The following is a 22,157-nucleotide window of genomic DNA, read 5'->3' as shown; positions in this document are numbered from 1 at the left end:
AGAACCTCAGTCTCTTTGTTCAGCTGACCCAACATCTGTGTGGGGCTGGCAGTCCCGGATGAGCCCAGCCCAGGGCTGCCGCCACAGCCACACGGACTCTCTGCCGCGGACCCCTCCAGAGGCTCCTCAAAGCTCTGTATGTGACCAGCGCTGCCGCAGGGAGACAGCTCACAGCCTCCCAAGTTAACAGTTTGCCCGTGGTGTGAGAAGTCTGGCAGCGGTAGCCTGCAAAGTGCCAGCCTGAAGGCCATGCTTCTGTTGACCATCCTGAGCCTTTAGGGCGAAGTGAGACCAGCCTTGGGGTCACTCCCTCTGTGGGGCTGACCCTCCCAGGCGCCCCCCGGCCTCCCTTCTCCTGCCTGGTCCTGGCGTGGGGAGTTGGAAACATCCCCATCTTCTTGAACCACCTCTGTCTCCATTTGCCAGACTGACCCTCCCAACCATCCCCCATCCCCCTGTCCCCTGTCCCCTGTCCCCTGTCCCCTGTCCATCCCTGGTGGCAGGTAGGCAGGCAAGAGCAGGAGCCTGGCTTGGTGGAGATTTCCACATCCTCTGGGCCCGTGTCATATGATCCTGTCCCTCAGTAGCGGGTGACGGGAAGCAGTCCAGCAATCCCCAAATAGGAGAAGACTCTCAAATAACACCCACCCATTCCTCCAGGGTCTCTTCCAAGGTGCTCCCAGGCCCGGAGAACCGCTTGAATTCTTCCTACAGGTGGGTGTGGGCGGCACGGGGACTCAGGTGACACTGCCTTTGACCTTTTCTCATATTGCATAGTGACTGTTTTTTCCATTAGTTGGTATTGAAACCTTCTTCCCCGCGGAGGCTCTTCCGGCGAAGCCACTGGCCTGTAAACGCACCTTTCGCCAGACCCTCCTCAGACCTCTGAGTGCCAAGTGAATCCTCTTCTACCACCTTGCTGCCCAGAGTTCCCATGCGGGGCTGTGCCACACCCCAGAAACCCGATCCTCTCCTGCACGCCTTCACTCACCCCTCACCAAACACAGGCTGGGCAGCAACCACGTCGCTGCCCTGGAGGGGTGACAGGCACAGGCTCAGAAGCAGAGTTGCCCTGGAGAAGCCAAGGAATCGCGAACCTCCAGCCCCACTGAACCCGAGGATTGGCACTGCAGAAAGCGGCCCTCTGGGGTCTGCCGGGGCTTTGGGTGCCACCTTCATGGCAGTGGCTGCAAAATCACTCGGCAGGTGCTTCTGGCACCAGAAGGAATATGAACCTCCCAAAACACCAACTGGCTGGGGGTGGGAGAGGCAGGCACTTGCCTGGGTGGCTGGGTCCCTGCCTGGCAGTGGCAGCAAAGACAGCTCAATCCCAAAGTCCACGGCCAGGCCTCCTTGATGACTACGAAGAGTCTGCTCCTGCCTACTTGGGCATCTGCTTGGGTAGGAGGGATGGGGAAAGGCTGGCCTCTGCTGAGCTGTCTCCTGCAGCCCGCAGTGAGCTGCTTCCTTCCCTCCTCTCCCTCCCCCTCCCTTCCCTCCTCCCCCTCCCCCTCCCTTCCCTCCTCCCCTCCCCCTCCCTTCCCTCCTCCCCCTCCCTTCCCTCCTCCCCCTCCCTCCTCCTCCTCCCCCTCCCTTCCCTCCTCCCTCCCTCCCCACTTCCCTTCCCTTCCATACCTCCCCCCCTTTCTTTCTTTTTTCTTTTCTTTCTCTTTCTTTTCTTTCTTTCTCTCTCTCTTTCCCTCCCTCCCTTCTTTAAGATAGTATTAACTATGGTTTTTAATAAAGGAATGTGTGTTTTTTTTTCCCTTTAATCCCAATTCAGCTGCTTAATGTAAAACCACAGACAAATAACTTCTTATTTTTTGAGTCAGAGAGTCGCACTCTGTCGCCCACGCTGGAGTGCAGTGGCGTGATCTCCGCTCACTGCAACCTCCCCTCCCAGGTTCAAACGATTCTCCTGACTCAGCCTCCCAAGTAACTAGGATTACAGGCATGCACTAGGACGCCTGGCTAATTTTTGTATTTTCAGTAGAGATGGCATTTCGCCATGTTGGCCAGGCTGGTCTTGAACTCATGGTCTCAAGGGATCCACTCAATTCAGACTCTCAGAGTGCTGGGATGACAGGTGTGAGCCACCATCCCTGGCCTAATGAGCACATTTTCCTCTGAGAATTAGAAGCAGCGAGTTGTGGCCAGTTTATCCAAGCCAGGTGGGCTGATGGGGGCTTCCTGGACCATCCTCTCAGTACAAAGAAGACTCTCAGTACAGCCATCAAGCTGAGCCTCCACGCCACCGCTTCCTCTGAGAGGCCACCTCATCCAGCCTTTTCTTTCCAAATTTCTCCATTATCCCACCCTGGACTGGGCAGCAGACATTTCTGTCTGGCTGACATCTATGCCCCTTCTTTTCAACAAGGTGCCTCCATTTCCCTTTGGGGAGCCCCCACTGTCAACGTCTGTGGTTCAGGGATGAAAATACGTCCCAGTCCAGCCAACGAGATCACTGAATCACTCTAACCACTGTGACTGGTTCACGAGAAGGCACATGACCCAAGTAAGTCCAATCAGAGGGAAATCTCTGGACCAGGTTCCAGGTGCTCTTTTTACCAAGGGCTCAGGCTGTGAGGACGGAGCCTGGAGTTGCTGGCAGCTGTCTTGCCACTGGGAGGGGAGGAGCCAATGAGACTAGGACAGGATCTGGATAATACCCAAATGCCTGAGTCCTGGATCACACCACACCTGAAGCCAGAATCTACCCCTGAATGTGTCAGTTACATAAGCCAATACATTCCCTTTTTCACTGAAGCCAGCTCGAGTTGCATTTTTTAATCCCTTGTACTTGAGAAAGAATCCTGATACACTGTTTTTGTCAGAGACAGTTTTCTGGGTACCTAGCGTCCCTACAGACTGGAAGGCGACCTGCTATGTGTTAGACACTAGAAGCTCTTATTCTTTCTTCAGAAACTGGATGAGCAAAAATGGACAAGGGAACTTAGTTCTTCTAAGCAATGGGCACTGATCACTTTAGACTTCAACTCTACCTTCTCTTTGACCCCAGTGGCCAGTCCCCCTGGATTGAAACCCTGGATGGCATGAACCTTTTAGGTTTTGCCTCAAAGCCATTTCCAGGCTCTTCCTGCCCAAATCAGTCTTTCTCCTCTTCCCCCATCTGGAGGGGTCTTTGTGCCAACCCCACGGCCACCGGGGTTCACCCGAGGGTTCCAGCTCCCGTGTGGGTGTTCACTACATGCCTGGCACTGAGCCTCAGCCCACCACCAAGCCGCCTCCCAGGTTCAAGTGATTCTCTTGCCAACCCCATGGGAGAAGTGCTAGCATTGTCTCCACTTTGCAGACGCAGCAATGGAGGCTCGAACAGCAGGGCTGCTTTGTTCACAGAGGTCACAGAGCTGGGCCAGGTGGCACAGCTGGATCCCAACCCCGGCTGGTCTGATTCCAAAGCTCATGTTCCTGACCACTGGATAGGCTCCCAGCCCTAAGTCCCATGCTGTGCCTGCGTTGCAAACTAAATGCCAGGACGAGCAGTCTCACAGGTGGGCACAGAGCTGAAATTGGTCCTTGGGTCTTTGAGCTTCAGATGGAAAAACTAGCCAGGTCCCCCTGTCTTGGCTCTTGCAACAATCTCCTCCCCTCCCCAAGGCCAGGCTCCTGAAGGGAGGCACCCAGGGGAGGGACAGCAAGCCCCGGGTGGCATTGCCTGCTTCCCTCCACGCCCTCACCGTGCAGGACTTTCCACTCGTCCTCGTCCATCCTCCCTCTTCTCCACCCTCGAAGGAAAAAAATTTACCAACACCCCAAGAGGAGAAACAAAGATGGGCCCGCATTAGTTACACCCACCACCTCACGACACCATCCACGCCGGAGCCCAAAGCTCACTGCAGATCGGGAGGAAGCAACTGGACCAAGGCCTTGCCATGGCAGGGGAGAGCCCAGCCCTGCTTGCTTTCCCACCCTGAGGGTGACTCAGCAGCACAACACCCTGCGTCTCAGTTTCCTTCTCCACCCATTCCCAGAACCCACAGAAAGATGGAAGCTGCTGCTTGTCCCACGCGCCACAGAGCAGGTTTTCCCGTGTCTAGCTCCGGGCGGGAGAGCTAACTTTCTCAGCAGACTAGGGGAAGAGAATAGGCATTTCTATTCCCATGTTGGAGATAACCAGAACGAGGCCTAGCAGAACGTGTCTGAAATCCACAACCTCAACATCGCAGCCACTGGCTACCACGAGCTGGAAACCGAACTGGAACGCGCTGCGGCTTGAACATGCTAAGCCATTGTCAGATTTCAACTCAGGGGTTAAATGCAGCAGAATGCGTAAGGCATGCCGAGGACCCCTGCAGATGCAAACAATTATGTCGAGAAGAGAAGTAGGTGAGCAGGGCTCAGAGGAGAAGTAGGTGAGCAGGGCTCCGAGGAAGGCTCTCCTAGACGTCCCCATCACACGAGGGTGGGGAGCCTGCAATTCCCAGATCGCCACAGTGAACAGACGCGAGCTTTCCGAAGAATTTCGACCAAGTCTAGACTGGTGCCTGAGCAAATGGCAAACCTGCGGGGCTCACTGCCTCCCGTGCAGCTTGTGAAGGTGCTCGCCTACTGGGCGTTTCTTGCAGTCCCAACACCTCCACATCCCTCCGCTTCCTCACCTGTAAAATGGCCACAATGAGAGCGAAGAGCAGTGGTTCTGGAACTGGATGGCCTGGTTCGAATCCTGGCTCTGTCCTTGGGTAGCTGTTTGGCCCTGGGAGGTCACCTCCCTGTCCTTGTGTGGAGAATGAAGATCACCATAGTACATCCACCTCCAGGGCCACTGTGCCAAGGCCTGAGGACAGATAAAAAGCCCCGGGAAGGGGCCTGGCCGCCATGGGCCCTCCGTCAACGCTGGCTGACAGCTGCTGATGCCATCAGAGCGCGTGCCTGGCTCCGTGGAGGCGACAGGAAAGGAGAGCATGCCTTGGGCTCAGCCTGCCCAAGTCTTCTGGGCCGGAGCGGACACTAGACCCTCGGTGGGAGGCTCGCGAGGCTGCGGGGCAGCTCACAAATCCATATAACCCACTCCCGATGACTCTCCAGCCTGAATGAGCAGCTGCTCCAGGAAGAAATAAAATATGCTTTGCATACTTTAAATGTTTCGCTTATGAAAACTGGCAGGGCTGCCTTTCTAAATTGTTTAGCAATATAGTCACTAACGAGCGGCGTTCGAGGCTCTCCCCACCGGAGCCGGAGCCTGAGCCCGGCAGGGGTGGGGGCCGGGAGGGAGGACAGACTGGCTGCCAGTGCGGAGGCTGCTGGGGTTTCCAGAAGGCGCCATCTGAGATTCTTCAGAGGGGCATGGGGATCACTTCCTGGTGTCCCAATGTGAAACTGGATCCTCCCTCTGGAAGCCAAGCCCCAAGTGAGAGGGGGCGGTGGGGAGGGGGTCTTCCGGCCTGGGACGTTTTCCCACACTCCAGGGTGTCCCTGTTTCCAGCCAATCGAGTTAATTGAAAAATTACCTTGGCCTGACAAAGAGCAGGCCCAGGGCCACGGAAGCCTGGCTCACAGGAGACCCGGCTCAGCCTCCAGCACTGGACTTCCACGACCTGCCGCTGCGCTCCGGGGGCTGGGCACACACACCCACAACCTCCCGGAGACCTCAGCGGTGGCTTTAGTCCTGCTTGACAGATGGGGAAACTAAGGCAAAAGGGCTGAGAGGCCTGCCCAAGAGCAAACAGCTGGGGAGCCGTGGGCCCTGCGCCCCGTGCGGCCCAGTGCTGCGCACTGCGGTCCTTCGCCCCAGGATGCTGTTCTGTGATGTGTGGCAGGGCCACTGCAACCCCCAAACCCAACGAATGTACCTCGGAAGGAAGCTCAGGACGCAGACCAGCTGGCAGGCCGGCGAGAGGCCTCCCGCTCTGCCCAGAACAGGATGGGGCCTCCATCTGCAGAAGGCCTTGTGGAGGGCTGATATTGCTGATACGGATAAAGGGTGAATGAAATGCTTTTCCCCTTCTTCAAATACTCGCGTCTCTGTTTATCATCCCAACTCCCTGGGAAGATGACAGTGGTGGGTTTTATTGTCCTCAAGAAAGGCCAGCCCACCCCAAGGCCCCAGGAACAGCACCATGACTCAGCCAGGTCACACAGGAGTCTGGGGTACTGGGAGGCCCAAGCCCAGTTCCCCACCTGACTCCTGCCCCTGGCCCATCTCCCAGTCCCAGACACCAGGCCGACCACACTGGAGACTGCCTCTCTAGGGCTGTACGCTCCTGTCCTCCTAGGACCCCTGCCTACTCGAAGGCCAGAGAGGCCTGCCATTCCAGAGCAGTTCATCCTGTCTCCAGGGGCCTCTGCGGGCATGGCTTCGGAACGCTAGCAGGAGACCACAACTCTGTCTGCCCCCGATCAGGCCACAACCTTCAGGACTAGAAATGAACAAAGCGGATTAGAAAAACACCCTTACTTCACTTGGAGAGTTTCAGCAGTGTTGTCTATGAACCAAATGTACAATTAAGACACAGCAACATGTGAGTTGCTTTTTTTTTTTTTTTTTTTTAGGAGGGGGAGCTGGGAGCGGGAACAGGCAGACAAACTCAAGTCCCCAAGTTATCTTTATGTCTGAAGATGGAACTTCTTCCCCACAGGAAAACTTGACCCTGACATAGAAGCTGCATAGCCAGCATTTGTGTGTGTGTGTTTTTTTCTTTGTTTTTGTTTTGAGACAGAGTCTCGCTCTGTCGCCCAGGCTGGACTGCCGTGGTGAGATCTCAGCTCACTGCAACCTCTGCTTCCCAGGTTTAAGCGATTCTCCCACCTCAGTCTCCCAAGTAGCTGGGATTACAGGTGCCTACCACCACGCCCAGCTAATTTGTTTTTAAGTATTTTTAGTAAACATGGGGTTTCATCACATCAGTCAGGCTAGTCTCGAACTCCCAACCTCAGGTGATCCGCCCACCTGAGCCTCCCAAAGTGCTGGGATTACAGATGTGAGCCACCGCGCCCAGCCCAACTTTTGGTTTTGACACTCACTGAGCACCTCGCCTGAGAGGCAGTGCCATCTGAGCAGCTAGAAATACAACTTCGAGCAAGGCATCCAGGCATCCCAGCCACTTACTAACCGAGTCGTCTCCAGCAAGTCACCTCACCTCTCTGTGGCTCAGTTCTGTCATCTGTAAAATGGGAGTAAGGGTGGCTCTCTTATAAGGTTGTTGTAAGAATTAATCGAGGGTCTATACATAAAAGAACAATGCTGGGCACACGGAAAGTACTACATACGTTTTTCCCCTCCTGCTCCTCCCTCAAGAGCCACATTGCCTTCTCTTGTGAAACCAGCCCTTCCCAGGAAGCATGGTCCTGGGTCCCCAGAGACTTATGGAATCTCTTGATGTAAATCCTCAGGTAGAACCTTCTTTGCTGAGAGGTCTCCGGAGTAGGGTCTCTGGCAGCTGCGCGTTGACTGCTGAGTGAGGGACTGTGCGATCCTAATCTGGAGGCTTGGGCGCTATTCTGCTGCTGTCCCCTCTACCTTTCTCTGGTTTATGGACCGAAAAAGGTAGCGATGGAACTTTAATTCCCGCTCTGAGTGCTCTCTGACTTCCCACAGAGCATTTCCCCCTTCGTTCTGGCTAGCTCTGCTAACAATTCACAAAGGTCAAATGCTGTTTCCATTCTGCAGGCTGCCTCTAGGGAGAGCAGAGGAGAAAACTATTCCAAAAATGTAAATTGAAAAAAAAAAACAACAACAACCACCAAGGCTCTCCTCCCCCACCACACACACACACACACTCACACACACACACACACACGCACACACGCATATGCAGCTCACATCCAGTTCCACAGAACACAAGACCACAACAAGCAGGAAGATAGAAGGGCAATGCCGGATTTTCACCCGTGGTGACCAGCTCCAGGCTTGTCTCTCTTAGAGGATTACAGACGACCCTGCCAACCCAGACAAGGAAATCTCTTACCCAGAGAAGCATCCTTCCGGGTCCTCCTGGCAGGAGCCAGGCATTCTGAGCTGCAGCAGCTGGTGCACCCCTGACCTGCGCTCTGAGCCCAAGGAGTATCCAGTGAGCTGAGCTGGCCCCAGGCACAAAAGCCTCCTTCCGTCAAGCCAGAGCCCCCCTAGGACCACAGTCTCCTGGCCAGAGGTGCTTTCGTGACAAAACCTGTTTTTCCTTGAAGCCATCCCCTCCCCTCATGTCCCAGGAGAAAATGGTACCCCCTAGAGGAGAGTGGGTTCTGGGTTCCACTGCAGCAGAATCAAAGTGCGCAGCTTGAATAAAGAACAGAAGGGTGTGCAGAAACGCTGAGGTTAACATTTGGAGCAGGTCAGAAGCGTTTCTTTCATCTCCATGTTTTATTCACATGAGTTGGCTTCTCCCGCCCTCCTCTCTTGAGCAGACCTTCTACTAGATTTTTCCTTTTGCCTCCCCCACCTCCACAAACCTCAAACCCGTAAATATCCCTGGAACATCTGGGAACCTCCTCCCTGACACACCTGCAGTAATACTGTGATCACTCGCGGCTGCTTGAGGAGGAGAGGGGACAAAGATGTGTCCCCTGGGCATACAGGGCTGGCAGGGGTGGGAGGTGTAAGACAAAACCAGCCACATAAACACCACAGCTTGTGATGCTTCAACACTGCCTCCACGCTTGGGTAAGGCCGCAGAAAATAAACCAATTGAAGAAATAAAAGTCCTCATGGGGAGCAGGTGTTTGCATTGTAACGCAACCTGGGACATGAACAAGCCCTGTATCATGTGGGCTTGTTGCCATGTCTCTCTGGAATTGCAAGCGGATCACCCACCAGGCCATGAGGTCACCCCAGCTCCAGCGGTAGACAATCCATAGCTGCAAATATCCCAGGAATTCAACAAAATACTAAGGCAAGGCTTTAGTTACTCTCTAGTCCCCATGCCCGGGACAATGAAACCCAAACTCAGGAAGCCAGACGAGAGGATAGCAGCTCTCTGATCCTTCTTTGGTGAGCAGACAGCATGGACTTCAGCAAAGACCATGTGCAGAAGCAAAGAGTTTTCAACTGCGATCCTTTCAGCATTCATGAAAATTAACTCAGGATAACTCTGGTGCCCAGGAAATCTTCCCTGCTCCTGATTTCCAGAGAAAGCTATACATCTCCTTCCAAATGAGCATCTTCTCTGCATGCACCCCCGCAGAGAGCTAATTCTGGGGAAGCACAGTAAAAAAAACCAGAACCCCCCGCCTTCCCCAATCCAACCCACCCACCCAGGCTGCCCTGGTCTGGAAGGTAGGCTGCTGGTTCAGGTTAAAAACTTCCCTGCAGAGAAATTCAATCTCCTTTATTCAATGGTCGGCAGATGATGTATTATTCCATCTTCACCTCCTGTTTTTGTAATCTGTCTGCTGAGGGCACATGTTCTCAGGACCAAGAGGTGAGTACTGTTTATTTGACTATGGACACTACTCATGGATCCTAAAAGGAATACGTGAACTTGCCACTGTGTGCCTTTGGGTTCCTTCTGACCTGAGAGCATGGGGGTGGAACGCAGGGCAGGCTACAGAAGGGGAATGAAGCCGGGCGTGGTGGCTCATGCCTGTAATCCCAGACTTTGAGAAGCCAGGGCAGGTGGATCACCTGAGGTCAGGAGTTTGAGACCAGCCTGGCCAACATATAGTGAAACTCCGTCTCTACTCAAAGACAGAAAAATTAGCTGGAGGTGGTGGTGCACACCTGTAGTCCCAGCTATTGGGGAGGCTGAGGCAGGAGAATTGCTTGAACCCAGGAGGCGGAGGTTGCAGTGAGCCGAGGTTGCGCCACTGCACTCGCTGGCACCTGGTGACAGAGTGAGACTCTGTCTCAAAAAAAGAAAAAGAAAGCCAGAGGTGGAGGTTGCAGTGAGCCGAGACTGCACCTCTGCACTCTAGCCTGAATGACAGACCAAGATTTGCGTCTCTCAAAAAAAAAAAAAAAAAAAAAAGAGGGGGTGGGGGAGAGGGAGATGACATCTGTCTGGCCATTTCTACTTGCCTGGCCTGGCCCAGGCTACTGAGCTAGCCCCATCCACCCTCCACAGCCATTTCCACCTGCCCGTCTCCCTGCCTGCGTCCAGAGGGGCTGCCGGATGTCTTTGAGCTCCTGCTGTGTCCTCTTAAACAAACATCAAGAGAGCCAGGAACACATAGCTCAGCCTGGGGAACATTCTTCCCTAGGACGTGCAAGAGAAGGTACAGGCTCCAGCAGTTCTTCCTCCGCCCTCACAAAGGGCTCCCAGTGGGGGACGAGAGATCTAAGGTTGGTTCAGCCGAGAGAATCAAGGCAAGACGTCCTGTGCTCCCAACCACCCAACCCATCTCCTCTGCCCTGGCTGGGAGGAAAACTGCCCGGAGAAACGAAGCTGGCCCCCGTGCCACCGTGGCTGTCTTCTTAACAACAGAGGGGTTATCACGCTGAGGAGACAGACTCGGCGTGTACGATCCTCAAACGCTGGATACAGGCCAACGAGTGGATGCTACTGTGAGATCAATTCTTGGCTCAATATAAAAGTGAGTGAATGCTTAAAACGAATCAAACATTTTAGGGGGCTGCCTGGAGAGGAAGTGAGTTTCCAATGCCTGAAGGTGTTCAAACTCAAGAGGAACAACTGCACTAGACATTGTGAGTCAATTTGTCTTCCTTGCCCTCAATCGCCTCCACTACAGCTACTTTCCCACGGCCCCTGGGAGGAAGCAGCGCTCTGTACCAAGTACCCCGCCCACTTGTACAGAGGCAGCTGATTGGACCAGGGTGGTCACCTGATCCACGGTCCACTAAACTACTGGATAGGCAGGGACCAATCAGTTCTGTCTCCCAGGCCTTTAAGCGCAGAGGGAGCAGGCCCCTCCCCGAGGGATGATCAGGCTGGGGCAGGCTCTGTCACTGCCTTTGGAACCTGGCGCTCCTGAGGCTGAGCCCTGGGACTTCCCTAGGTCAACCCTGGCCCCCTGTAACTTGGGTTCACGTGATAGTCCCCCTTCCCTTCCACCTCCAGTGGAGGAGCTCAGGGTCTCTCTGTTCAGCCTGGCAGGGACCTCCTGTTATCACTGCTCAGCACAGCACCTGGACCCTGAGCCTGTGCGATCGACAACAAAGCTCCAAGCTGTCACTGCCATGGCTCTCAATATCCCAACTGGCAGAGAAGATGGCCCGAGAACACACGCCCTCAAATACACACACTCCACCCTATGCAGAGGCACCTCCCATACTGCCCATGTGGATCACACATTTAATAAACATTACTAGCCGGGAGGCTCACACCTGTAATCCCAGCGCTTTCGGAGGCTGAGGTGGAAGGATCACTTGAGACCAGGAGTTCGAGACCAGCCTGGGCAACACAGTGAGACCCTGTCTCTATAAACGAAAAGTTTTAAAAAATTAGCCAGATATGGTGGTGTGTGCCTGTAGTCCTGGCTACTCAGAAGGCTGAGGCAGGAGGATGACTTGGGCCCAGGGGTTTGAGGCTGAAGTGAGCAAGGATCCTGCCATGGCACTCCAGCCTGGGCGACAAGAGCAAAACCCTGTGTCTAAAGGAATAAATAGGCTGGATGCAGTGGCTCACATCTGTAACCCCAGCACTTTGGGAAGCCATGGCGGATGGATCATCTGAGGTCAGGTGTTCAAGACCAGCCTGGCCAATATGGTTAAACCCTGTCTCTACTAAAAGTATAAAAATTAGCCTGGCGTCGTGGTGGACGCCTATAATCCCAGCTACTCAATAGGCTGAGGCAGGAGAATTGCTTGAACCCGGGAGGCGGTGGTTGCAGGGAGCCAAGATCACGCCACTGCACCTGAGCAACAGAGTGAGACTCTCTCTCAAAAAACAGAAAAGAAAAGCAACTAAAAAATGAATAACTAGATAAACATCACTATCTCCAATCCACAGTATTGCATGCAGTATTTAAAGCTGGCTTATTAATAAAGCAGCAGCTCCATGTTCCTACTGTATGCTGGCCCTGCAGGGTGGCTACCATCATTCCCATTTTACAAGATGTGGAAACTGAGGCTCAAAGAGATTAAGTAGCTTGCCCAAGAGTCCCCAGTGTGAGCTTCTCACAATGCATGAGATTCTGACCGACTGTCGCCAGAAGAGCAAAGCCCAGGCAGATGTTAACCCAAAATTTCCCCCCAGCAATCCAGATCCTGCCCCAGTGCATGGCACCCTATGGACCACTGGGTTCTGGGCTGGCTTGTCTGACTTGCCATCTCTCCGGTGAGTCTCATATCACTCCAGCACCCACTTTTTTTTTTTTTTTTTTTAAAGAGATGGAGTTCTGCTCTTATTGCCCAGGCTGGAATGATCTCCGTTGACTGTAACCTCTGCCTCCTGGGTCCAAGCGATTCTCCTGCCTCAGCCTCCTGAGTAGCTGGGTTTACAGGTGCCCGCTGCCACCACGCCAGGCTAATTTTGTAGTTTTAATAGAGACGGGGTTTCGCCATTTTGGCCAGACTGGTCTCGAACTCCTGATCTCAGGTGATCTGCCCACCTCGGTCTCTGAAAGTGCTGTGATTACAGGCATGAGCCACTGCATCCAGTCCATTTTGAACTAATACAGGTGATCTTAATCTCCATAAAACCCCTACTAGATAGGGCTAGCAGCTCCAATTTACAGATGGGGATATTGGGGCTCAGAGGGGTTAAAAAGCTTGCTCAGGGTCCCCATTGTTGAAACAATTGGCACCCAGGCGGTCAGCTCTAACTGCCCTAAGCACTTGCTACCTGGACTCCAACGTCCCCATGTTCAGAGCCCTGTGTCTGTGCACCTGTCCTCGCTCAGGGAGGGGAGCCTGTTCTCCTACACAGGCGGATCCGCCTGAAACACCACCAAGCACAAAGCACAGGTGCCCTTTTGCTAAATTCCTGCCTTCCGGGGCTGTGTGCTCCTGCTCCGCTATGAGAAGGTAGCACTGGCCTGCCTGCTGGGTATGGATTCAAGTCACCTCTAAAGGGGATCAATCAGCGCCTTCCAGGGAGATGGCCAAGCTCCAGGCACAGGCTGGAAAATCAGACTCCCACTGGGAAGGCTGAGAAGAGCCAGATGCCGTCTGGAGCACCCGAAGCACCAGCTGCTGCCGCGGACCTCAGTGTGCTCAGCTCTGTCAGGGATAAGCCAGGACAGCGGTGAAGGGGACATCACAGCAAGCGCTCATGCAGGCCCTGGAGGGAGCAGGCACACTGGGGAGGGAAGGAGAGGGTGTTCAGTCAACCCCACCCAGGCCCCATACTCAGGAGGCTGACAGATCCAGGGGTCCTCCTACAAGCCGACGTGGGACTTTGTGTGATCAAAGAAGGATAGGAGGGCCAGAGGCGGAGGGGACGTGATTATTTACGGCCAGGAGATGGTGAACGGAACCTAAGAGGTGGCAATGGATTCGACAGTCCCTGAAGACAGAGGGGGAAGGGAAAGAACACACAATTCATAAAAGAGAAAACCGACCTCTTCCACAAGGAACTGGAAAGGGATCTGGCCCAAAGTAGGTACTCTAAGAAAACCTGCAAGTAATTAACCAGCAGGGTCTATGATGAAGGCTCTCCTCTGGTCCCGTAACACCTAGCAATGGGCACAGACATACAGGGGTCAGACACATGGGGTGCAGACATACGGGGCACAGACACATGCTTGCTGAGGTGCCATCTTCACCTTCTGCAGGGCTACTCTCTGCCACGCTGTGATCTGGGTGACATTTGCAGATAGCACTGCAAGAATGACGCCCAGAGGGGCTGCCATGAGCAAGAAGGGCTCCCAGAAAGGTTGGAGGCCTAGGACAGGGAGGGATGGGAACTAGCAAGGCGAAGGGTAGGGATGAGCTAGGGTGGTTCATGGGTCAGAGAGACCCTGAGCTCCTCCAGTGGAGGCAGAAGGGGGACTGTCACGTTTGCAGATCCTCACACAAAACCGAGTACGAAGCAGGTGCTGGATGTCTGCCGTGTGAGTGAACAAGCAGGCCTGTCGCATCTGGGGAGAAGGTGAGGGAGGGTATCTTTCTGGTTTCAGTTAGGAGTTCTAGACAGAACAAAACCTCTTCCAGAATGTAAGTGCCATGAGAGCAAGGTCTGTCCTGCTCAGCGGTCAGTGCCAGGCGCTCAGCTGGGCCCTGGTGAGTACTTACAGGATGAGTGATTGAGTGAGCAAACGGACAAATGTGACATAATGAAGAGCTGGTTGGCTGGAATCTGAGCTGCAAAGGTCATGAATTGATGCCTGCTGTCCTGAATGAGCTGGGAGTGACAGCCGAGCAGCAGGGATCAAAGTGATGGGGGAATCTAAAAGCAGGGGCAGGTAGGTGAGGCCTCAGCTGCTGGGAGGGTAGAGGGATCCCCCCCCCTTTTTTTTTTCTCTTAGATGGAGTCTTGCTGTCACCCCGGCTGGAGTGCAGTGGTGCGACCTCGGCTCACTGCAACCTCCGCCTCCCGGGTTCAAGCCATTCTCCTGCCTCGGCCTCCTGAGTAGCTGGGACTACAGGCATGTGCCACCACGTCTGAATAATTTTTTGTATTTTTAGTAGAGACAGGGTTTCACCGTGTGAGCCAGGATGGTCTTGATCTCTTGACCTCGTGATGTACCTGCCTCAGCCTACCGAAGTACTGAGATTACAGGTGTGAGCCACCGCACCCAGCCGGGATTCCTTTCTGTATGGCAAGAGCAGCCGAGTGTGGCTGGCACAGCGGAGCAGAGCACCAGTGACCAACCAGCCCAGTCTGCCTGAGACCAAGGCACATCCCATGGTGTGGGATGTTCAGGGGCGAACCAGTAAAGTCCTGGGAAAAACAGGACAAGGTGGTGGCCCAGGTACAGGTCTGTCCTCACCAGCATCCTATAGCTACCAACCGATGGTACCAACCGCATCTCTGAGGCGCCTCAGTGTGAATGAAGCACTTCCACATCCACGGGCTCTTGTAAAGCACAGATCTACGCGCTAGGCCGGGCTGACGCTATGATTTCACTTCACCAAACAGGGACACACATCCACAGGGTGAGTGAGCTGTACAAGGTCCCACAGCAGGTCAGCTGCAAAGCCAGGGCTGATGTTCTGCCCTTCACCTCCCCTGCCTTTCTACACACTGGGGACATGTGACATGGAAAAGTACTATCTGCTGAGCACAGCTGTGGGCTGGGTGGACATTGTCCAGGCATCCCCAAGGGCAGGCGGGCTTGGAGGCTCCAGGGAAATGGGCCCATCTGGCCCTCTGCTCTTCGGAAATTCTGGCCCTGGGGGAGCAGGCGGCCACCACCTGGGGTGTTGGGAGAAGATGGGGGCGGGGGTACTGCAGGCTGCTGCTCCGCTTGCCCCCCTAACAGCACCATTAGGGCCGTCCCCTGGGTAAGGCCAGGATCTCTGAAGGCCCTTGTAAAAGGCAGACAGACTATCTAGTGACACATCCAGCAGCCTCTAGACATAGAAGGGCCAACCAGCCCTTGGCAGCTGGGGAGGGAGCAGGCCAGGGTACCGGGAGACAACGAAAGGGGAGGGGAGAGGGAGGGAAAGAGGAAAAATAAGTAGAAGGTTTCTAGAGAGGCCTTGCTCAGTGGCTGCTTTCAAACTATAGTTTCATCAACATTGCCTTGGTGGGCTTGTTAAGACCCAGAGTATCTGATTCTTTGGGTCTGGAGTGGACAGAGAATTTGCATATCTGCTATGTCCTCGGGGGCTGCAGATGTTGCTGGTCCTGGCAACACACCTGGAGAATCGCTGGCCCAGCTCATGGGATTCTGGGGGATGTGGATCGGGGAAGAGGCACAAAGGACAGAGTTGGGCCCCTGACGCTGGGAAGACCCACAGAAGTAAAGACGGCAGGTGCTGGAGCCTCAGTCCTCAAAATGCAGAGTGAGCTGGCATCATCTGGGGGTAGGGGTGGGGTCTGTTTAAAATGCAGATTCTTGGGCACATTCCCAGATTTTTTTTTTTTTTGAGACAGGGTCTCTCTCTGTTGCCAAGGCTGGAGTACAGTGACGTGATCTTGGGTCGCTGCAACCTTCATCGCCCAGGTTCAAGTGATCCTCCCACCTCAGCCTCCAGAGCAGCTGGGATTACAGGCATGTGCCACCATGCCTGGCTAATTTTTGTATTTTTAGTAGAGACAAGGTTTTGCCATGTTGGTCAGGCTGGTCTTGAACTCCTGACCTCAAATGATCCACCCGGCTCTGCCTCCCAAAGTGCTGGGATTGCAGGCGTGAGCCATTCTGCGCCTGGCCCCGAGATGCTTTTGATTGTTTGGGTGGGTATGGGGTCCAGGAAACAACACCGGAAAGCAACACACCCCTGAGTGACTCTAAGGATGGTGGCGTGGGGGCCACGCGGAGAAGCATGGCAGCCGCAGGTGAGCATGGTGGGAAAACACACACCTCAGGCTTCCAAAGCTGAGACAGGCCTCAGAAACCCTCATCAGCCTCATCCCCCGACTCAGGGCCAGCTCCATCACGGGAGCCACTAGCCACATGTGGCCTTTTACAATTAAGTAAAATGGAAATCTCAGTTCTTCAGTCGTACCAGCTACAGTTAAGCCCAGGGGCCACCATCCTGGGCGATGCAGATACAGACCGCTTCCAGCTTTGCAGAAAGTTCTATCAGACAGCAGTGGCTTACAGAGATCATGCTGTGTCAGCCTCCATTTCCCCACCTATAAAACGGAGTTCTGGGGCCGGGCGCGGTGGCTCACACCTGTAATCCCAGCACTTTGGGAGGCTGAGGCGGGCAGATCACGAGGTCAAGAGATCGAGACCATCCTGGCCCACATGGTGAAACCCCGTTTCTGCTAAAAATACGAAAACTACCGGGCATGACGGTGTACACCTGTAGTCCCAGCTACTCTGGAAGCTGAGGCAGGAGAATAGCTTGAACCCAGGAAGTGGAGGTTGTAGTGAGGTGAGATCGCACCATTGCACTCTAGCCGGGAGGCAGTGAGACTCTGCCTCAAAAAAAAAAAAAAAATAAATAAAATAAAATGGAGCTCCTCACAGGTCATTCGAGGGTGCCAGAGAGAGGAAAGATGCCACCCAGGGTAGACATGTCCACCCCACACCTGAAGGAGCATTGTACCCTGGTGGGAAGGAGAAGGCAGCCCAGCCTGGCAGGGGAAGCATCCGTGACTGCCCCAGAACCCAACGGGTGGCCTCTATCCCTGCAGAGGGAACACCAGAGATGCAGGTTTGCCCCTTGGTCAGCTGTGAGCGCACCCGAGACGGCCTCAAAGGAGCACAGGAAAGCTGGGGGCAGCGCTGAGGAAATGCAAGCCCAACAACTCCTCCCCCCACGGCTGGAGGTTTAAGGGAATGCCAGAGGCTGGCGGCACCGGGAGAAGGGCTACTCAAGATCAGCGAGGATCTTCAGCCTGGGTCAGAGGTTTGAAGGTGTCGGGCAGGAGGGAATGCTCATGGTATGAAGGTGGCTGCAGAACCACAGACTCAGCTGGCCCAACCTCCCCACCTTTCTTTGAAAGGAGAGATGGCGGTGGCAACGGGAGGCCAGGATGGGAAATTGACTATTTAGATGGGTGCCAGCCAGCAGCAGCCCCCCAGTGACTACTCTGGTACCCTAGTGGGGCACACCCAGTCCCTGCATGATGCCTCCAGTGCTGGGGAACCCACTCCCTCCCGGGGCAGACTGTTCTGATGCTGAACAGAAAATCTCTCTGGCACTGAAGGAAGGGTTACCTCCCTGTAGCGTCTAAGCAGCAGGTGCCCTTCTGCTCAAAACCCCGGGGCAAGGAGTGGTCCTTGGGTTTAGCACTCACAACTATGCTATGAAAAAAGAGGGCCGGGTGCAGTGGCTCACATCTGTAATCCCAGCACTTTGGGAGGCCGAGGCGGGCAGATCACCTGAGGTCAAGAGTTCAAGACCAGCCTGGCCAACATGGTGAAACCCCGTTTCTACTAAAAATACAAAAAATTAGCCGGGTGTGGTGGCACATGCCTGTAATCCCAGCTACTCGGGAAGCTGAGGCAGGAGATTCGCTTCAACTCGGGAGGCGAAGGTTGCAGTGAGCGGAGATCAGACCATCGCACTCCAGCTTGGGTAGCAGAGTGAGACTCCATCTCAATAAACAAATAAATTTTTAAAAAGCACAGAATCCCTGGAAACCATCATTCTCAGCAAACTGACACAAGAACAGAAAATCAAACACCGCATGTTCTCACTCATAGGTGGGTGTTGAACAATGAGAACACATGGACACAGGGAGGGGAGCATCACACACTGGGGTCTGTGGGGGGAAATAGGGGAGGGATGGTGGGGGGTGGGGAGTTGGGGAGAGAGAGCATGGGAAGAAATGCCAGATCTAGGTGAAGGGGAGGAAGGCAGCAAATCACACTGCCACGTGTGTACCTATGCAACAATCTTGCATGTTCTTCACATGTACCCCAAAACCTAAAATGCAATTTAAAAAAAGCACAGAATCCTGCAACAACGATGTGATCTTACTTAGATGAGGTACCTGGAATAGGCCAATATACAGAGATAGACAGTAGCACGGTGGTTGCTGTGGCGGGGAGAGGGATGGAGAGTTAAGAGTTTAACGGGCACAGTTTCTGTTTGGGGTGATGAAAAAGTTTTGGAAGTGGATTGTGGTGACGGTCATCCCACACTGAATGTGCCTAATGCCACTGAATGGAATCTCTAACAATGGTTCAAACGGTCAATTATGTTTTACCACAATATAAAAAATGCATTTAAAAAAGTGCAGGATTCTGAACCGCAACCTGGAGTCGATTTCTGGGGTGAGAATCTGCATTTGAGCCCAGTGATGTCAGGGCTCAGCTCCTTGTGGGTGGAAAACACACATTTTCTTGGTGGAAAAACACATATCTCAGACTTCCCAAGCCTTGGAAACACTCAATAGCCTCATGCTCTGACTCAGGGTCAGCTCCAACATGGGAGCCACTAGCCACATGTGGCCTTTTACAATTAAGTCAAACTTAAATCTCAGTTCTTCAGTCGTACCAGCTGCATGTAAGCCCAGGGGCTACCACGCAGGGGAGGGCCACACACAGAGTCGCCTCGCAATCTCCCAAGCCCCTTGGCTCTCCTCCTCAAAGGGCAGAGAGTAAATAGAAACTCCCCCATGTGGCTCTCCGAGTCTGACTGACACAGGTAGAGATGCCAGAGGAAGCACAGACAAGAACTCAATTGGATGTTTGGCCACGGGAACAGCATCACGCAGACAATGAAAGGGACCCGGGGTGTGGGCAGGGCCGGGAGGGTGAGGGGCCGCCCTGGGAAGCATGGGAACAGGCCTCGAAGGTGGGTGAGTAACAGGACAAGAGTTTTGTCTCCTCTGTCTCCTAGCAGCCTGCCCAGCGCCTTGGCTCCTCTGCGGGGCTCAAGGAGCCAGGAATTCGAATGGGAAGCACATGAGTGCTGGTGGGCAGCCTGGAGCCTGGAACAGCCACCACCAAAGCTTCTGCCTGCTCTCTCACTGCAGGACAGCCTTGCGAGTTCACAAGACCAAGAAATACATGTGTCTCTTTCTAGCAGATTCTGGGAACACATGTGCCCGGGTAAGGGTTGGCACAAAAAGGAAAAAAAGTGAGATTTAACTAAGATGTCCATCTACCTGACTGGGTACTTTGAGCCACCTGTGGGAGTGAAAAGGCGCTAGTGTGCTCTGATCGCCCCTGCGCTCCAGTCTGGGCAACACAGCATAAACCACAGCCTGTGCCCTCCGGGGTTTCTTACTCTAAAATTAACCCAATCCCAGGAAAGCAAAGGGCAGAGGTTCTCAAAGTCTAATCTGTGGAATGTCAAAATTACACAGCGTACTTGATACAAATCCAGATTCCTGGCTGGGGAGAGGAATCTGAGAATCTATACATCAGCAAGCACCCCAGACCAGTGCAATCCCCAAAGTCTGAGACCCGCCTTGAAGGGGTCAGAGGAGGCTGGGGAAGATGGTAAAGGGTGAAAACTTCCAGAGCTGCCAAGACATTCCCATGACTTGTCCTTCCTTCCTTCCTTCCTTCCTTTCTTTCTTTCTTTCTTTCTTTCTTTCTTTCTTTCTTTCTTTCTTTCTTTCTTTCTTTCTTCTTTCTTTCCTTCTTTCTTTCTTTCTTTCTTTCTTTCTTTTTTTTTTTTTTTTTGAGACAGAGTCTTGCTCTGTTGCCCAGGCTGGAGTGCAGTGGCGTGATCTTGGCTCACTGCAACCTCCACCTCCTCTCCTAGATTTAATCAATTCTCCTGCCTCAGCCTTCCGAGTAGCTGGGACTACAGGTATGCACCACTATGCCTGGCTAATTTTTGTATGTTTTGTTTTAGTAGAGATGGGGTTTCACTATGTTGTCCAGGCTGGTCTTGAACTCCTGACCTCAAGTGCTCCGCCCGCTTCAGCCTCCCAAAGTGCTGGGATTACAGGTGGGAGCCACCGCCCCCAGCCTCTCATGCATTTTCTAAAGTTTCATATCTGGCCCTGGAAGCCTCACTGTGTGACATCCTGGAGTATGATCCCTTCCCAGCCTCGGGCCTCAGTTTCCTCACCTTGTAGAGGGAGCAGGTTGACCCCAGCCCTGCACAGACTTCCCTCTCAGGGCTCTGCATTCTAGGTTTCCAAATGGGTGCAAGGGTGACCTCCCATCAGGAGCCAGCTCGCCTCTGACCTCTGGCTGGGGTGAAGGGGCAGGGGCAGAGTCTCTTGGAGACAGAGACTGGGAGCCACTCTGGGCCCCAGAGGCCCCCCTCCCAACTGGCTCTGGCTGATTGGAAGCCAGTGAGCGGAAGGTGCCAGAGAGAAAACCCCATGACTCTCAGCATCTCAGCCACGGCCCTGTGCCCTGGTAGCCTGGGGATTCGTCAGCTGACCAGGAAAACCTCAAGAGCAATGGCCCCAGGAGGGCAGCACAGCAGCCTGGAACACAATCGGTGTACCCTCTCCAGGCCTCGGTGGACTCCCTGTAAGAGGGGGAGAATGCCAGCTGGCTGGCAGGAACGGGGGGATCAACAGAAACGCATGGAACAGGGCGCTGCTTGGTTACTGCTTGGCCCTCAATCAATGATCTTCCCATGCCAGTGGGACCCGACTGAACAGAAATCCACCTTTTTCCCTGCCTGGGCACACAGAACTTCAAAGTTACGAGCACGCTGCTGAGGCTGCGCTGAGAGGGGAGGGAATAAGGCATCCAGGAAACAGCAGCTGTTGTTTTTACTTCTCTCCAATCCCCCAGGGAGCGCTTTCTGAAACTTCTGTACAATTAAAAGGGAGTGAATACAGTCCATGCCTGTGATGAAGTTACAGCCCGAACTAGCTGGGAGCCCGCGTCAGCCTCCAAATCCAAGAGGCAACAAAAGACGATCTGGTCCGCACCTGCAGATTAGCCACCAGGTGCCAGGTGGAGGGTGTTTCCCAAAACAGTCCCCCTGTGGACTGAGGACTGGCCCCTCCCAGAGCCCAACAGCTCCCCCGCCCCTTAGGCCAGACTTGGTGTCACCCAGTTCAGGGCTGGGACGTCAGGCAGCACTCATGTGCCTGTTACATTATTCTGGCTGTGAATTTCCTCCAAATTGGGTGCAGCACGTGACTGAGCTCTTGCCATTTGCTAAGAGTTCCAGAGCATCGCCACAATGCATGTCCTCTAATTGGCCTCTCCTGAAGGCATCCAAGCAGCAGACAAGAGAAAGCCTGGAGTCCCCACCTTCACAGAGGCTGCCACAAGGGAGACAGAGGTTGTCCTTGGGAACAGAAGGCAAGCCTGACCTTCCCTCTTCCTGAAAGGCACCTCATCTGGCACCCACAACAGAAGACACACTCACGGAGAGTAAATCCATTAAAATCACTCCACGTCCGCACACTCCTTATAACCATGCCTGTCTCTGGAGGGTTTACAGCCCTTAGTGACTCACAGCAAACACGGGATCCCCAGGGCGATGGCTTGGGCTGGCTTTAATGACATGTTAGGTGCGCTTATCTGCTGGGGCTCAAATCTGTCTACATGCGAATGTGCCGAGATTTCATTTTTGTCAGCTTGCCCTGTTATGGATGCGGGAGGCTAACTCTAGAGCCAGGGGTGCTGTTTTCCTCTTGAGATGATTAAAAAACGAACAAACTCTTCTTCCTCCAGAATGGCTGGAGGGTCCTGGCAAATTGTACAGTTCATTCAACTGGAATATTACAAAGAACATAAATGGTGCTTCGTGCCCATTGTGGAGATTTCATGATGACTCAGAAGGCCAAGTACGCAGCTAGCAGCCCTTCGAG

The 22,157-nt window shown here is 53.9% G+C and overlaps 1 protein-coding gene across 5 annotated transcripts in view; it reads right to left on the bottom strand.

The window, feature by feature from the left end:
- The window catches only part of KAZN (kazrin, periplakin interacting protein), a 1,256,655-nt gene that overhangs the window by 165,675 nt on the left and 1,068,823 nt on the right, over positions 1 to 22,157 (bottom strand). Inside the window, exon 1 of one of the 5 annotated variants that reach the window (XM_074380099.1) lies at positions 4,620 to 9,177. The exons of the other annotated variants lie outside the window; for them this stretch is intronic. The gene's annotated coding sequence lies outside the window, so the exon portion shown is untranslated. Of the gene's footprint in view, positions 1 to 4,619; positions 9,178 to 22,157 lie in introns of those variants that run through there. 5 annotated transcript variants of the gene reach the window in all.

This window comes from Saimiri boliviensis, chromosome 11 (genome assembly GCF_048565385.1).
Source record: "Saimiri boliviensis isolate mSaiBol1 chromosome 11, mSaiBol1.pri, whole genome shotgun sequence".
NCBI classification, from domain to species: Eukaryota; Metazoa; Chordata; class Mammalia; order Primates; family Cebidae; genus Saimiri; species Saimiri boliviensis.
The sequence above is the reverse complement of the archived record's forward strand: the minus strand, read 5'-3'. Positions and strand labels throughout refer to the sequence as shown.